Raw genomic sequence first — 17157 nt, 5'->3', positions numbered from 1 at the left:
ACTTCTTTGGTTGCCTCAGAGGCTGCCACATACTCGGCTTCCATGGTGGAGTCTGAAACACATTTCTACTTAATACTCCTCCATGCTATAGCTCCACCTCCCAAAGTAAACACATACCCCGAGGTTGACTTACTACTGTCCCCATCTGATTAGAAGTCTGATCCGTGTAACCCATAGGGAGCAAATCATCTGCCTGGTAAACTAGCATATAATTTCTAGTCCTTCTTAGGTACTTTGATATATGCTTTACGACAGTCCAATGTCCCTGTCCTGGGTTACTTTGATATCTGCTAACCATGCCCACGGTAAAACATATATCCGGTCTCGTACATAGCATTGCATACATTAGGCTTCCTACAGCCGAAACATAAGGAACTGCCTTCATCTCCTCTATCTCCTTTGATGTTTTAGGATACATCTCATTAGATAAAGGTACTCCATGTCAAAAAGGTAGAAAACCTTTCTTGGAATTTTACATGCTAAAACAAGCTAGGATAGTATCGATGTATGAAGCTTGGGATAAGCACAACATTTTTTTTCTTGCGATCCCTTATTACTTTGATCCCAAGAATATGCCCACATTCTCCCAAGTCCTTCATATCAAATTGCTTGGACAACCATACCCTTACGTCTGACAACACTTTGACATTGTTGCCAATGAGTAAAATGTCATCTACGTATAGTACAAGAAATACCACAACGTTTCTGTCACTTTTCTTATATACACAAGACTTATCTGGACACTGAATAAATCCATAAGACTATATTACTTCATCAAACCGGATGTTCCAAGATCTCGAAGCTTGCTTCAGTCCATAAATGGACCGATTGAGCATACGAAGTAGATGCTCTTTGCCCTTTGCAATGAATCCCTCTAGTTACTTCATATGGATGTTTTCTTCAAGACTTCCATTAAGGAAAGTTGTCTTGACATTCATTTGTCAAACCTCATAATCCATATGAGCAACAATAGATAAAAGAATCTGGATAGACTTAAGCATGACTATCGGCGAAAAGGTTTCCTCATAATTGATTCCCTATTTCTGAGTATACCCCTTTGCAATAAGTCTTGCTTTAAAGGTTTTCACCTTCCCATCTGTCCCTCTTTTCCTTTTGTAGACCCATTTACATCCAATGGCTTTTACACCATTTGGTGGTTCTACAAGCTCCCAGACTTGATTAGAATACATAGATTCTATTTCAGAGTTCATTGCACTTTGCCAAGATGCTGCATCTTTATCTTGGAGTGCTTCATCATATGTCCAGGGATCAGGTTCATGTTCACCAGGGATCAAGTCCGAAGACTCTCCCAAAAACATGAATCTATCAGGTTGTCGAACAACCCTCCCACTACGACGAGGCACTACCTGTAATTGTGCATCATTTGTGACACGTATTGCAGTTTCTTGTGGTATCTCATCTTGTACCGTTGGTACTAAATTAGACGCGTCCTCTCTTATTTCCTCAAGAACAATTTTACTCATGGGCTTATGGTTCATCACATAATCCTCTTCTAAAAATTGGACATTGGTACTAACAATGACCTTCTGATCTTTAGGACTATAAAATAAACCACCTTTTATTCCTTTAGGATAACCCACAAACAAGCGAACTTCTGTACGTGATTCCAACTTATCAGCATCTCCCTTCGGCACATGTGCTGGACTACTCCAAATCCGAATGTGTCTTATACTAGGCTTACGCCCATTCCACAATTCTGTGGGAGTAGAGGGTACTGATTTAGAAGGTACCAAGTTCAGAATGTATGCCGTCGTTTCCAGAGCATATCCCTAAAATGAATTTGGCAATTCTGAATAACACATCATTGATCTAACCATTTCCATAAGAGTCATATTCCTTCGTTCCACTACACCATTCTATTGGGGTGTACCAGGTGCAAACAGTTGGGATTGAATCTCAACCTCTGATAAGTAACTCCTAAACTCTCCTAAGAGATACTCGCCACCACGATCAGACCATAGTGTCTTGATACTTTTACCATGACGTTTCTCCACATCAGCCTTGTACTCTTTGAACTTATCGAAACACTCAGACTTGCAGCGCATCAAATAAATGTACCCATATCTCGAATAGTTGTCTATAAAAAGACAAAATATTAGAAACCACCTCTTTCCTGAATAGTCATAGGTCCACATAAATCAGAATGAACCATTTCTAATACTTCTTTGGCTCTATACCCCTTGGCCTTAAAAGGTCTCTTGGTCATTTTTCCTTCCAAGCAAGATTCGCAGGTTGGAAAGTCTTCCACCACCAATGAACCCAAAGGTCCATCGCCTATTAGCCTTTGAATCCTACTCAAGTTAATATGACCAAGCCTTAGATGCCAAAGATATGTTTGGTTCATTTCCGAAAGTTGCTTTTTCTTATTAGAATTAGAAGATGTGTTATTAATTTTCATTTGTTGCGTCGCGGGAGTTTTTGGTTTAAGAGTATACAAATTACCAACCAACGTACCAGAACAGATAATCTCCCTATTTTTCTTGACAACCACTTTGTCATCAAAAGAAATAGAATATCCATCCTTAAATAATTTAGAAACTAAAATCAAGTTCTTTCTAAAAGATGGTACGTAAAGACAATTTCTCAAAATCAAAGTTTTATTCCTATCAAAAGATAAACAAACATCTCCCACTGCAACAACCACCACTCTCGTAGCATTGCTCATGTAGACGGTGATCTCCCATTCATGTAGTCGTTGGGTTTCTTGGAACCCCTGCAATGAATTGCAGACATGATCAGTGGCTCCCGTATCTACATACCAGGTACTGGTAGATAATGTTGGTGCGGAAAGCATCCGACGATCGAACTCGTGTTTTGATAATGGCAAAGGATTCAAAGTTAAGGTGTATTGTATTCTAACAAGTCTACTTGAGGATTTCAGGAAAGTCCTAGCTGCGGTTAGGCAAAGGGAAAAACCCTAGGGGGTGGTAACCCTAGGTCATAGGGGGTGGTAACCCTATGCGGAAAGTCTTGGCAGGTCGATAACTTCAGGCAAAAAGTCCTAGGGGATGGTAACCCTAGGTGGAAAGTACTGGTGTCGCGAACCAGGTGAAAGACTGGACTAGCCGGGAAGCGGATGTCCAGCAGAAAGTCCGGAAGCATCGAGTGCTGAGCAAAAGTCCAGTCGATTTGGAGGATCATACTGGCAACAGGTAAATCTCCTGAGTGGAGTAGGTGAGGACGCGTTCCCCGTAGAGGGAACAGTAGGCGTCGGGTCGACCTAGGATTTCCGGTTGGAAACCCGAAGTCAGACTCGGACAGTCCGGAGACTGTCAATACTTCATTTGTCATATTTATTATATTATGTGCTAACTTTGTGCTGCAGGATAGTGTTTGGGACTAACGTATCTTGCAGGTGCAAAGAAGCAACCCAAAGCCTCGGATGAATAGTGTCTGAGGCGCCTTCATGGAGCTTGGAGGCGCCTCGGGTGCAAGGCTGGAGCTGGCTACGAGAAGCTGTTCAAGGCGCCTTGATGAACAGTGGAAGGCGCCTTGAACAGATGAAGGCACCCTGTGAACAGTGGAAGGCGCCTTGAATCTGTGATAAGATTCGACCAGTTCGCTCCTCATCTCCGCGGCTGACTTGGCCTATTCAAGGCGCCTTGGGTAGCATTCAAGGCGCCTTGAACACTATTTATAAGGGGGTTCGACCAGCAGCTTTGTTCAACGAATTCCAAGTCTTCTTTCTTTAACGTGTTGCTCCGAAAGACTCCTGGAAGTGCTGCTACAAGTCTCTGACGACCCAGAGCTCCAAGATTTCTCTTTTCGTCGTCGGTATAGATTTCTTTTATCGCATTTCTTGTAATACTTAGTTTGTAATGATCGAGCTTATAGTTGTTGCCCACCAGAAGCGATCAAGGATTGCAGGCCTTCGAGTAGGAGTCGCCTTAGGCTCTGAACGAAGTAAAAATCTCTTGCGTCTTTGTGTGTTTGTTTTTATTCCGCTACATTAACTCTTACGCTTTTTACGATTCTGATACGAACAAAATAGCCGCGAGCGCTATTCACCCCCCCCCCCCTGCTCTAGCGCGTCTCGATCCAACAGATAACACCGCTAAATATGTTTCAACAACTAATGAATAAGATATACCTTTATTATTCTGCTTTCTACAAGGACAGTCCACCTTCTAATGTCCAAACTTTTTGCATGTGAAGCATTTTCCTTTCGGCTTCTTCACACCTGTTTGCGGTCCAGTCCCTTGAGGTCGAATCACTTTCTTTGCTGAACAAACTTGTTTCTTTTTCTTCTTCCTGTCTTTTGGCTTAGAAGCAGAAATGTTTTCAGCAATGTAAATTTAAGAATTTTGACGAAATAGCCCTTTTGTTGCTTGGAGTTCTATCAGAAGTTCCTCCAACGAATATGTCCTTTTGTTCATATTATAGTTTAGGCAGGACTGCTCAAAACTCTTGGGCAGCGTTTGGAGAATGATATCGACCTGGGTTTCCCCATCGATTTTGGCTCCAAGGATTTGTATTTCATTTAAATGAGCCATCATTTTGAGGATATGATCCCTCATGGGTGTCCCCTCAGTCATGGTGGTTGTCATCAAGTTTCTGATAGCCTTCTGCCTGGCAGCCCGATTCTGGTGTCTGAAGAGTTCTTTGAGATTGTACATCATGTCATAGGCAGTAGGCATGACCTGATGCTGATGTTGCAGCACATTTAACATAGAAGCCAAAATATAACACTGCGACATCTCATCTGCCTTGACCCATTTCCTATGCCTGTCAATCTCCTCTTCACTAGAATTGCTATTAGGCACGTTAGGACAGACCTCAAAAAGTACGAACTCGTACCCTTTAGCAGTTAAGACAATGTCCAAGTTTCATTTCCAATTAATATAATTGAGACCAGTGAGTTTGTTTTCTTTTAAAATAACAGCAAGAGAATTGAAAGCCATTTTGAAATCCTGAGAATCACAAAATATTTGGTCAAAACTTTAGAATTTAAAATAATATTGATTCCTCAAATAATATAATTTAAATTCACCAACACCTCAAAACACCGTGAATTTTGTATGCCACAATAGTGTGGACATATACAAATTCAAACATTTGTAAGAGGGGGTTTTACCCATTAATTTTATTATCTTGTCAACTTAACTTTATGACAAATAAAATTAATAGTTGGTTTGTCTTCGGTCACACAAAATAATAGCAGTGACTCCAATGGTGAGGATACTATTAGATGCACCTAAGTGTATACCATTACTTGATTACTTAACCCATTAGTTAGAATTATGCCCCTTCAGATGGAGAAGATCACACAAATCTAAATAATTTTCTATAATCATCCATAGAGGAAGTTTGATCTAGTGATCCGCAAACAAACTTATCCGATGTGGAGGAAGACACTTAAAGCCAATGCGCAATTTTGAATGCATCACTTACAAACTAGTAATGGAGACCGTGGAATTTAAATAAATAAACTCTCTCCTACTTAGTTATTTAAATGAGGAATTTTAACATGCACACTTATCACACATGCACACAAAAGCATACACATCACAGCACATAAAGGTAATAAATATGAAAAAAAAAAATTCCAACTATTATGGCCTCATCCATAGTTGTCCTCCGTATGTCGCTGACCCTAGCCGCTGCCAACGGGTCATGTCGTCGCGTCTATCTTGCTTCCTTTTATGCTGCGCCTCTGGTCCTCAAATAGCACCACGCCTCGCAAGGATACGATCCGTGATAAAAATAAAATTTTACATTTATCGGTCCTATATTCCACAAGGGAATGCACATGTAATCTAGATCGAACAGAATATAAAATCCTAAAACTAATATAGCTCCTGCTATATTTAATAATTACAATCATGCACACACATAAAATGCCCTCAACATACCTGAGGGTCCAATCACACACAAACACAATAGGGCCATAATAGTTGGAACTAGGATGTCTGCAACTATAGAGTTAATCTATTTGCACATTCTACTATTATCCTGCCTAAATTTATGTATGAAAAGTGCATAATTTAACTGAAAACCAAACACACAGAGGCAGAAAACTTGGCTCTGATACCAATTGTTGGGTGCTACTCGGAATCTCGTTATGTTTCCCTTGTAAAAAAAATTTATACAAGCACAGAACTTTTCCTAGCAACTCATGTGCTTTTCAGAAGTTGAACTTGGATTGCAAACAAAACTTAACATTATTAATTCAAGTTTAACTCATGTGTTCTTCAAAAGTTAAACCATATTACAGAAGTTGATTAAATATCCATTTCAAGGATTGACTTCCAGGTCATTGGCGAGGCCCTCGACTTTCTTGGTTATGGGATCATCCACCACTTCCTAGACAAATTCTTTCAAATAAATTGAATATTTAAGCTCCTTGCAGTAACCTTAGGTTTACCTACAGAGACCACAATCAAAGCACAAGATTGAAATACAAAATCGATACACAAAATCGACACACAAAGTCAAAACACAAAATCGCTAGCCTCTTGTGTTGGTATTTTAGGATCCATACAAAGAAAACAAAACTAGTTGCGCTGTGGAATAAATAACTAGTTGTACTTTTCTTTATAGACAAAGACCTCTTGATCTTCTTTCGTATTCCTCTCCTCTTCTTGGACGTCGTGTGGGTGACGATCTACCAAGATAAAAACACCCAAACCCTTTTTGTTTCTAAGACACCTACCACCGAAAGATGTAAAGAAAAAGGGCGCCTCCTTGTTCTTCTTCTCCTCCAAACCGCCAGCCACCAAGGTGCTTCGTCTCTTCGTTTTCTTTTCCTCCAAGCTCTGACCACCAAGAGAAGATGGGGCACTGGCCCTAGAGGTAAGAAAGGGAAGAAGAAAAGGAAGTGGGGCGCCGACCCTAGAGGGAAGAAAGGGAAGAAGAAAAGGATGGGGCGCCAACCTTAAGGGAAAGGAGAGGGTTTTTAGTTGTGGAGAGAAACTTATCAATTCTTAATTGATTGATTATTGTGGCACAACCTCCTCTCCTTTTATAACCCTATGCACTAGATAAAAAAGGAGAAAAAGTAATAGATTTTTTAGAATTCTGTTGAGAGAAAAAATCTCCCTTTTTATAACTCCCTTTTTTCTTTTTATTTTATTTTATTGTGGTTGGCCCCTTGCTTGGGCACCAAGCAAGGCTTGGCCGGCCCTATGCTTGGGCAACAAGCAAGGCTTGCAGGACCCCTTGCTTGGGTACCAAGCAAGGATATGGCCGACCCCTTTTTTGGGTAGGAGGCAAGGCTTGGCCGACCCCTTGCTTGGGCACCAAGCAAGGATGTGGACGGCCCCTTTCTTGGGTAGGAAGCAAAACCAAAATGGGTGAATGCAAGGCTTTATAGAGGCTACAACAGGGACCGAGAGGAGGAATTGATTTTGGCCTCCTGATGGACTTGAGCTTCCTGTGTTCGACCCGAACACCCAACTCAAGTTCATCAATAATAACTCATACCACTAAAGAGTTATTATTGAACTACCACACTAATCCCATATTATAATATGGGCTCCTACTTATCATAAGTGCGTTAGTCTCCCTGTGTTTAAGATATCATATGCCCATTAATTAAATGAGTTACTGACAACTCACTTAATTAACATCTAGCTCCAAGAGTAGTACCACTCAACCTTATTATCATGTCGGACTAAGTCCACCTGCAGGGTTTACATGATAATCTTTTTGAGCTCCTCAAGGGGACATCATCAACCTAAATAAATAGGACACAGTTTCCATTTATAATCAAAAACACACCATATAAATGGTACTATCTCCCAACTCATCGGGCTTATCAATTTAATAAATAAATCTCACCTATTGATAAGTCAAAGAAACAAATACTAAGTATACGTGTTTGTTATTATATCAGGATTAAGAGAATGCACATCCATAATAATAGAGGTTCTGTTCTTTTATGCAGTCAGTATAAATCGAACAACCTCAAATGATCTTGCTCAATACACACATAGTGTACTAGTGTAATTTTATAGTCAAGATAAACTAATACCAAATTACACTATAACCATTCTAATAGTTTGTCCCTATCCATCTCGATCGTGAGCTACTATTTATAATTTATAAGGAACTGATAACATGATCTTCTGTGTGGCACCACACACCATGTTATCTATAATATAAATTAAATGGACAACTGCATTAACATATAGAATGCAACATTTGACCAAAGTGATTCTCATTTCAAAATATAAATGTTCATACAAAAGCTAGACTTTTAGTATACATCCTAGCATATTCTATTTTCTTCTTTTGAGGTAAATTTTTCTAAGTATTCTCTTGTGTTTAATATGTAAATAGGACATTCAAATACCTTAAAGTATTCGATATTTGGTAATTTATTATAGTAAATTTCAAATGGAGTTTTATTATATTTCTTATTTATTGTTGTGATCTATTTTGTATATAGCAGGTTGTACTAATAGTTTCTGCCCAGAAATATTTTAGTAATTGGTATTCATTAAGCATTGTTCTAGTGGCTTCTTAGAGAGTTCTATTTTTTCTTTACACTATTTCATTTTGTTGATGTGTGTTAGGGCATGAGAATTCTTGGTGGTACTCATTTTCTAAGTATAATTTAGTGAACTTATGATTTTTAAACTCCCGGCCATTATCACTCCTAATTCTCTTAATTTTCAAATATTTTTCATTTTAAATTTGTTTATAAAGATTGTTAAATATTTCAAATGTTCCATCTTTATTTTTTAGGAATTTTACCTGAGTGAATCTTGAGTAATCATCAATTATTACTAGACAATATAAATTTCCATTATTGTACTTAATCCCATGTGAGTTAAATAGATCTAAATGTAGTAATTCAAGGATTGAATTAGTTTGAGTTAGATTAGTTGATTTGTGGGTTGACTTAGTCAGTTTTCTCTTGTTGACAAACATTACAGATTGTTGAGTTTAAGTTGGGTAATTTTGGTAGTCCTCTAACTAAGCCATTTAGTTTGGAGAGGTTTCTAAAGTTAATGTGAAACATTCTCCTATGCCACAACTAGGTTTCCTCTTTTTGTGTCAAGTGACACATAGGTAAGGGGTTGGCTAGGTTAATTATATAAATGTTATTATTCCTAAGTCCTTTCAATTTTATTGTAGGGTCTTTTATGTGCTTAATTACTCATCCAGTGGATATAAATCTAACCTTATATTTTGAATCACACAATAGACTAACACTGAGTAGATTGAATTCAAAATTTTTAATAAGTAGTACTTTATGAATAACAAAGTTAGATTCTAGTTCAATGTTACCTATCCCAATTATCTTAAGTTTGTTATTATTTCCAAAGACAACTATTTCTAGTCTTTTATGTCAAGTTTGTAAATATTTTTTGATCCCCAGTCATGTGTCGGGAGCAACCACTATCGAATATCCACTTAGATTCCTACAAAGATTAGGAAGAAAAGAGAAGAATTCAGTTTAAGTGTGACCTTAGTTTGAATTAAATTAAAATTTAAACTTGAATTTTAATTTTAATTTTAATTTTTATTTTAAATTAAATCCTTAGTCATCTCACCTGATATATATTTTCAATCAGGGAATCCTATAATTTTGTGAGATGAGTTAAGTTGAATTTCAGGGTTTGGTTTAACTTTGTGTTAGCTTCAAGTTTAGTTTTGGGTTCAACAAACAGGTATTCTTTGGATAGACTTCTAAGCTGTGGTGAGTCACCTAAACATTATTAGAATAATCATGCATTCGAAATTTTCTAAATAGTCCTATCCACTAAACTTAATACAAAGCTCTGGTCTAACTAGTCAGGATTCGTAAGGGGTAGCTTCAGTTAGTTCCATTAAGCCAAATATACAGGTCGAAGTCATATATTCCTAGACATGCATAGGTAGAGCTTTCTTAACCTACTATCATCCAAAACTTCACCAGTATCATTTATCAAGTTAAACTTTTGTCCCTATTTAATCTAGTCCTAATTACCCACTCGGATAAATTATTATTTTTGTAGGTGTCAATTAGTTTGGAACCTTCCCCTAAATTATTGGACTTCGGGTTTAGGCTTTAGGTTTATGTCGATTTGCTTTATAGTTATAGTAGACTTGGTTATAGTCTGAGTTTATATTGACTTTTTTGTTTAATTTAGGTTTATTTACTTTATTCTTTAAATTTATTTTTGAGGTTTTAATTTTTGAGGTTAAGAGTAATTTATTTGGTTTATTTGGATTTATATAGTGAATTTTATCTTTTGGTATATAGTATTGATTGAGTCCTACTTGCATGGTTAGGAATGCTTTCGGAACCCAAGCTTTAGTTAACTTTGAATTTTGAGTTACAGTTAAAAATGATTTAATCACAGTGTTAGACTTGTATCCAAGTCCAGTTTTATTATACACAGCTCTTTGGGATCTAAGCATCATGTTTAGGTACTTGGTTCCTAAGGTAAACTTTTCCAACTGCTCTTTGAGCTCGTTGACTTGACTTTCAGGACATAGTTTTCTTCCTCATGTTTTACAACTGACTTAAATATTTGTCTTGAACTTAGCTAGTCACCGAGTTCATGTTCAGTTATTCCTTAAGGATGTTATTTTCCTTTAGGAGTTGTTTATTATGTTCCTCGATTTTAATTAATTTTTTATTTATTCAAGCAATTATCTTAAATGAATTTATGCTGATAAAATAATTTACATCAGGCCAGTCTGACCCGAATGAAGATTTATGGCTCGACTCATATTCAGACTCATCTTCTTCGTTTAAGTCACCTTTGCTTGCCATCAATATGAGGTAGCTTGCTTGCTTCGATTTGTCTGCTCTTGATCCATCCAAAGACTCATCCCAAGTCACTTTTAGTGCTTTCTTTTTTTTTGTCTTCTTGACTTAGACTTCGGTCGGGCATTCGTGTTTGAAGTGCCCCTTCTTATTACAATCGTAGCATATGTCGTTTGCTTTTGTGTTGTTGGATGCAGACTTAGACATCTTCTTCATGTCCCATTTGGTGAAGCTTTTCTTGCATCTAGTGACCATCTTCCTTACCAGGTTCACTGTTGCTCTTCTTCATCTGACTCTAATTCAGATTCAGTCTCATCTTCAGGTTTAGTTCCCTTTGATGTACCTACAAAAAAAGTAATTCCTTTCTTGACCTTTGAGTCGTTAGTTTGTTCATGTAGCTCTAATTCATAAAATAATTCATCTATTTTTAATTTAGAGAGGTTCCTATAAATCTTATAGGCATCTATGATTGATTCCCATAGTGCATTTCTAGGGAACGAGTTACGAGCGTACTTTATTACATCCCAGTTTTTTATCTAATGTTCGATTAGGTGAAGTCCATTGAGGATGCCCTTGATTCAAGCGTGGAGCAGGTTTATGGTCTCACCGTCCTATATTTTAATGTTAACTAATGAATTAAGACGTAGGTCGTGTTTCATTACCTTCGAATCGGGAGTTCCTTCGATTGAGCTCTTCCTTTGTGAGTTTGCATGGGATCGTGTTCAATGCTTTAGAGTCGATCTGAGCTTTTTTTTTATCTTCTGGACTCCATCTTTCTAGATCGAGTGGTACTTTTATTACTTCATCTACAAGCACCCGGTACCCTCATCAGATGATGAACCATTGCTTGATATCCATCTTTAAATAAAATTTCAACCTTTTCTTCCAGTATGGAAAGTCATTTCCTTTAAAGAAAGGAGGACAAGTGGTGGTGAATCCCTTAAGTTGGGTTATTTGATTTGTTGAAAGAAAAAACTAGAAAAAGGTACCAAGACTTGGTCTTGGATTAGTAGTGTTTGAGAAAAGAAAAAATGTGTTGACAACTTAAGTGGTGTTGTACAGATTTTAAGTAAAACCAAACAAAAAATAATTACTTGAAAGGGTAAGTTTTACCAATTCAAGTAAGATGCAAAGAACAAACAAAAAAATCCAAAAAAATGGTTCCCCTGACTTGATTGGTGGTTGCACCAATTCAGAGTAGAACTTGCTCTGATACCACTTCTTAGATCGAGACACACGTGAGATTGGGGTGAATCACATGGTTTTGAAAAACTTGTTTTTTTTTCATTTTATAAAATCAAGTGCACAACTAAAAATTAAGTACTAAAGAAAAATAAAAGAACAAGCAATAAAACACGCGACCGATTTTACTTGGTTCAGAGGTCCCACAGATCTATCGATGGGTAATCCACTAAATAACTCTTCTAGAACCTCTGGAAGAGTAATCGAGTAAAAGAAAAGTCAGAGAAGTGTAACACGCTACACTTCCAGTTTGTAGAAAGTAAGTGCAATAATTAACTTGTTACCAAACACTTGTTTGTAGTTGGTCGGCTTTAGCTTAGTGTTTAGGTAGCTTCTCAGTGGAAATCAGACATAGCAGAGTCGTAGTAGAGTAGCAGCAACAAGTTGGAGCAGTCAGAAAGTCATTTGGACGCATAGAAGCTCGTATAGAAGTTGATGTTAAGGCCTTGGGAGAAACATCCTTTTATTGAGCATGAAAGCCGCCTTCCATAGCCTTGAAGGTGCCTCCAATGTGAGAAATCTGATCCTAAACCACCCACTCCTTATCTGCAATGAGGTCTAAATTTTATCATACAGAAGACACCTTCTACAATACCAAAGGCGCCTTCTATGAACAGTACGAAGGTGTCTTCCTATGCTTGAAGGTGCCTCGGGCACTGTTCACCCGAAGCCTTTTGTGCTCTTTTTGCCTTGCAAAAAGTGTTAGTCTAATCATCTACAAGATAAATATTAGCACAGTAATAATGAATAGTAATTAGACCTTGTCTCCTTGAGATTAGGATCTAGTCAGGGTCTTAATTTAGGTTTCTGAAATGAATCTAAATTAGACTGACGCCTAATGTCCCTTTGAACGGGGACGCATCCTCACTTAGTCACTCTCCTCTAGTGAGTTACCTCTACATACCAGGTGTAGAGTTACCTTCTAGAATCAAACATCCAAACTTTAGAAATCAAACATCCTGACCTACCAGAATTACACATCCGGTCTTCTTCAATCGGGAATCGCATATCCCGATCTACCGAAATCGCACATCTAGTCTTCTCAAACAGGAACCGTATATTCTGTTGCTTTCCATAATCCCATATCTGGACTATAACCTATCAGGAATCGAACATCCTGACTTGCCGGAATTATACATCCGGTCTTCAACCAATTAGGAATCAAACATCCTGAGTAAGGTTAGTTAACCCTGCACACTCGGTAATAAGGTTAGATCGAAACACGTCTAACTTTACCTGATTTGTCATTCATCAAAACTCAAGTTTGACTATCAGTGCTAACTGCACCAACATGTTTATTTGTTAATTTTTTTTTCCTCAGAAGGTGGTGGTGACCGCTGAGAAGCCACGACAGTTTATTTATTTAACTTTTAATTTTTTTTTATATATTTTTGCTGTGGTTGTTTCATTAAGGGGAGGGCGTCCAGGTAGGGTTGATTCGCACGAGGGCTATTAGCGGATTAAATAGGGAACATGTGGTAGAAATGATGGGTGCGATCATACAAGCACTAATGCACCAGATCCCATCAGAACTCTGAAGTTAAGCGTGCTAAGACGAAAGCAGAAATAAGATGGGTGATCCCCTGGGAAGTCCTCATATTGTACCTATTTTTTAATAAAAATGTGTTGTCAGTGTGTCTACTTTTTGCCTATTGTTTACTTGTTAATTTTTTTCTTGTGGAAGGTGGTGGTGACCACTAAGAAGCAGCGACGATTTGTTTATTTAACTTTTATTTTTTTTATTTTTGTTGTGTGGTTGTTTCATTGGGGGGAGGGCAGTGGCGGAGAGTTAATTCACATGAGTGCTTCATCAATTTTATTTCCTCAGATTTAGGTAAATTGATGAGATTAAATCTATGTGAATGGTCAGGATTGTCTAGAACCAGTTGAATGGTTAGGATGACTAGATCTTAATGAATGGCTCTAATCATCCCACATCTACACAGACTGACTAGAATCAAGCAGATTTTGATGAACGATAAGAATTAATTATATTTGAGCCCATTGATCAATTTGCTTCAGATTTGAACCAATGATTTAGATTTCTCAAGATTAGAGATCTCTTTGACTCAAACCTTTTGATTCAATTTGGTTTAACTTGAGTTCAATACGTATAAGATAAAAGTGCATAATTATAAGTAGAAATCCATAAAAATAAGAAGAATTATAATAAAACTTATAATAAGAATCCAACTCAATAAACATGATAAAAATCAATAATTAACCAAATAGGAGATTTAAAAATGAAAATTAAAGGTTAAAATTATGTGGCAAAATGGTAGTTATCAGTACGTCACATTGATTCTTTTTTAGCGGGAGGTATTGTACAGTTTGTTACAGAGGATTGATTCACGCGAGGGTCATTGGTGGTTTAAATAGGGAGTATGTGGTAGAAAGAATGAGTGCGATCATACCAACGCAAATGCACTGAATCTAATCAGAACTATGAAGCTAAGTGTGCTTAGGAGAGAGTAGTACTAAGATGAGTGACCCCAGGGTGGTGGTGACTAATAAGAAGCCGTGATGGTTTGTTTATTTAACTTTTAATTTTTAAATTTTTATTGTTTGGTTGTTTCGTCGGGGCGAGGGCGGTGGTGGTGAGTTTATTCGAGTGAGGGTTGTTGACGGTTTAAATAGGGAGTGTGTGGTAAAATGGTTGGGTGCGATCATACTAGTATTAATGCACTGGATCTCATCAGAACTCTGAACTTAAGTATGCTTAGACGAGACTAGTACTACGATGGGTGACCCCATGGGAAGTCCTTGTGTTGCACACATTTTTTAATAAAAATGTGTTATCAGTATCTATTTTCGTCGATTGTTTATTTGTTATTTTTTTCCCCCGGAAGGTGGTGGTGACTGCTGAGAAGCCACGGCGGTTTGTTTATTTAACTTTTAGTTTTTGATTTTTATTGTCTGGTTGTTTCATGGGGGGGAGGGTGGCGGCGGAGGCTTGATGATTCACATGAGTGCTTCATTAATTTTATTTCCTCGAATCTAAGTAAATTTATGAGATTAAATCTGAGTGAACGATCAAGATCGACTAGAACCAGTTGAATGGTCAGAATGGCTAGATCTTAATGAATGACTCTGATCATCCTAGATCTATACAAATTGACTAGAATCAACCAGATCTTGATGAATGACAAGAATTAATTATATCTGAGCTCTATAATCAATTTGCTTTAGATTTGAACCAATGGTTTAGATTTCTCTAGATTAGACATCTCTTTGACTTAAACCATTTGGTTCAATTTGGTCTAACTTGAATTCAATACCTACAAGAAAAAAGTGCATAATTATAAGTAGAAATCCATAAAATTAAGAAGAATTATAACAAAAAGCATAATACAAATCTAACTCAATAAACATGATAAAAATCAACAATTAACCAAATAAGAAATTTATGTAGGATCGAAAAGTACTAGAGGTGGTGAATAGCGCTCGTAACTTTTTCACGTTTTACGAAAAACATAGAGTAATAATGCAGCGGAAAAGAACAAAGCAAAAGCAATCGCTAACAAGTTTCTTTTACTTGATTCGGAGCCTGTGACGACTCCTACTCCAAGCTCCCCACTCGTTGAGTGTTTACTTTGGGCAATTCACTATCAATCCGGAAATTACAAGTACAATTGTATAAGTGTAATAATTGAATGTATACCGACAACTACGAATAAAGAATTTCGGGCTTTCGGTTGTCGGAGTTGCATTACATCTTCGTCAGATCATCTTTTGAGCAGCGTGTAGTAGAAAGATTACAAAGATCAAGTGATATTAAGGCTCTACTCAAACCTACCTTAAATAGGTTGTTGAAGGCACCTCAGCCTCCATGGAAGGCGCCTCTAGCTTGAATTCCATCCCCGCAGATTTGGTCGTCGATAAAATCTACTTTCTCCAAATTTTATCTGTCCGATGGCGCCTTCAAGCTCCATGGAAGGCGCCTTGAATACTGTTCACCGGAGGCGCCTTCAATCTCCATGGAAGGCACCTTGAACACTGTTCACCGGAGGCTCTTTTGTGCTTTCCACTTCCTGCAAGGCATATTAGTCCAAATACAAATATACCCTGTAAAATAGAGTTAGTACAATAAAATATAAAATAATAAATTATTTTGACAGTCTCCGGACTGTCCGGTTCTGACTTTGAGTTTGGCTAAAACTCTACGTTGAACCGATGTCTACTGTTCCCTCTTCGTGGAACACGTCCTCACCTACTCCTCTAAGGAGAGTTTATCTTTTGCCAGACCGGTCCTCTAGACCGATTGGACTTTTGTTCAGCGTCTGAGTCTTCAGGATTTTTCTGCTGGACGTCCAATCCCCAACCATCTAGAATTCCACCTAGTTCACGACCACCAAGATTTTTACCTAGAGTCCCCGACTTTAGGATTTCGCCCAAATTGCTCTACTCGCCAGGACTTCGCCTTGCTTAACTGCAGTTAGGACTTTCCATCACCTAGGGTTACCTCCTCCTAGGAACTAGGGTTACCTCCCCCTAGGGTTTTCCATCTGCCTAGAATACACTAGGACTTTTGCCTAAGAACACTTAGGACTTTCCTGCAAGTTCATTCACGCTTGTTAGATAATAAGACATCTTAACTTTGGACCATTTGCCATAATCAAAACTTAACTTCGATCGTCTGGTGCTCCCTGCACCAACAATTTAAAACATGGAAATTAAGGGTTAAAATTATATGATAAAATGGTAGTTATTAGTATGTCACACTGATTTTTTTTAGCGGGAGGTATTGTGCAATTTGTTTGCGGAGAGTTGATTTGTGTGAGGACTATTGGCAGTTTAAATAGGGAACATGTGGTAGAAAGGATGGGTGCGATCATACTAGCACTAATGCACCTGATCCCATCAAAACTTTGAAGTTAAGTGTCCTTGGATGAGACTCCAGTACTAGGATGAGTGGTCGCCTAGGAAGTCCTTGTGTTACACCTACTCTTTAATAAAAATATGTTATCAATGTGTCTATTTTTCACGGGTTCTTTATTTGTTAACTTTTTTCCCTGGGAGGTGGTAGTGACTACTGAGAAGCTGGCGGTTTGTTTATTTAACTTAAAAATTTTCATTTTTTTGTCTGATTGTTTCATTGGGGGAGGGTAACGGTAGAGGGTTGATTCGCGCGAGGGCTTTTGGTGGATTAAATATGGAGCGTATGGCAAAAAGGATGAGTGCGATCATACCAG

General features: G+C 37.8%; 1 non-coding gene and 2 pseudogenes across 1 annotated transcript; all 3 read left to right on the top strand.

The window, feature by feature from the left end:
- Positions 1–13454: 13454 nt before the first annotated feature.
- On the top strand, positions 13455–13573 carry LOC122012982 (annotated as a pseudogene).
- A 1050-nt stretch (positions 13574–14623) lies between these two features.
- On the top strand, positions 14624–14742 carry LOC122012940. The gene has a single exon (XR_006120378.1). It is a non-coding gene; the product is annotated as a 5S ribosomal RNA (ribosomal RNA).
- Positions 14743–16788: 2046 nt separating this feature from the next.
- On the top strand, positions 16789–16909 carry LOC122012997 (annotated as a pseudogene).
- The last annotated feature ends 248 nt before the right edge of the window (positions 16910–17157 follow it).

The sequence above is a fragment of the Zingiber officinale genome, chromosome 8A, assembly GCF_018446385.1.
Source record: "Zingiber officinale cultivar Zhangliang chromosome 8A, Zo_v1.1, whole genome shotgun sequence".
NCBI classification, from domain to species: Eukaryota; Viridiplantae; Streptophyta; class Magnoliopsida; order Zingiberales; family Zingiberaceae; genus Zingiber; species Zingiber officinale.
The sequence above is the reverse complement of the archived record's forward strand: the minus strand, read 5'-3'. Positions and strand labels throughout refer to the sequence as shown.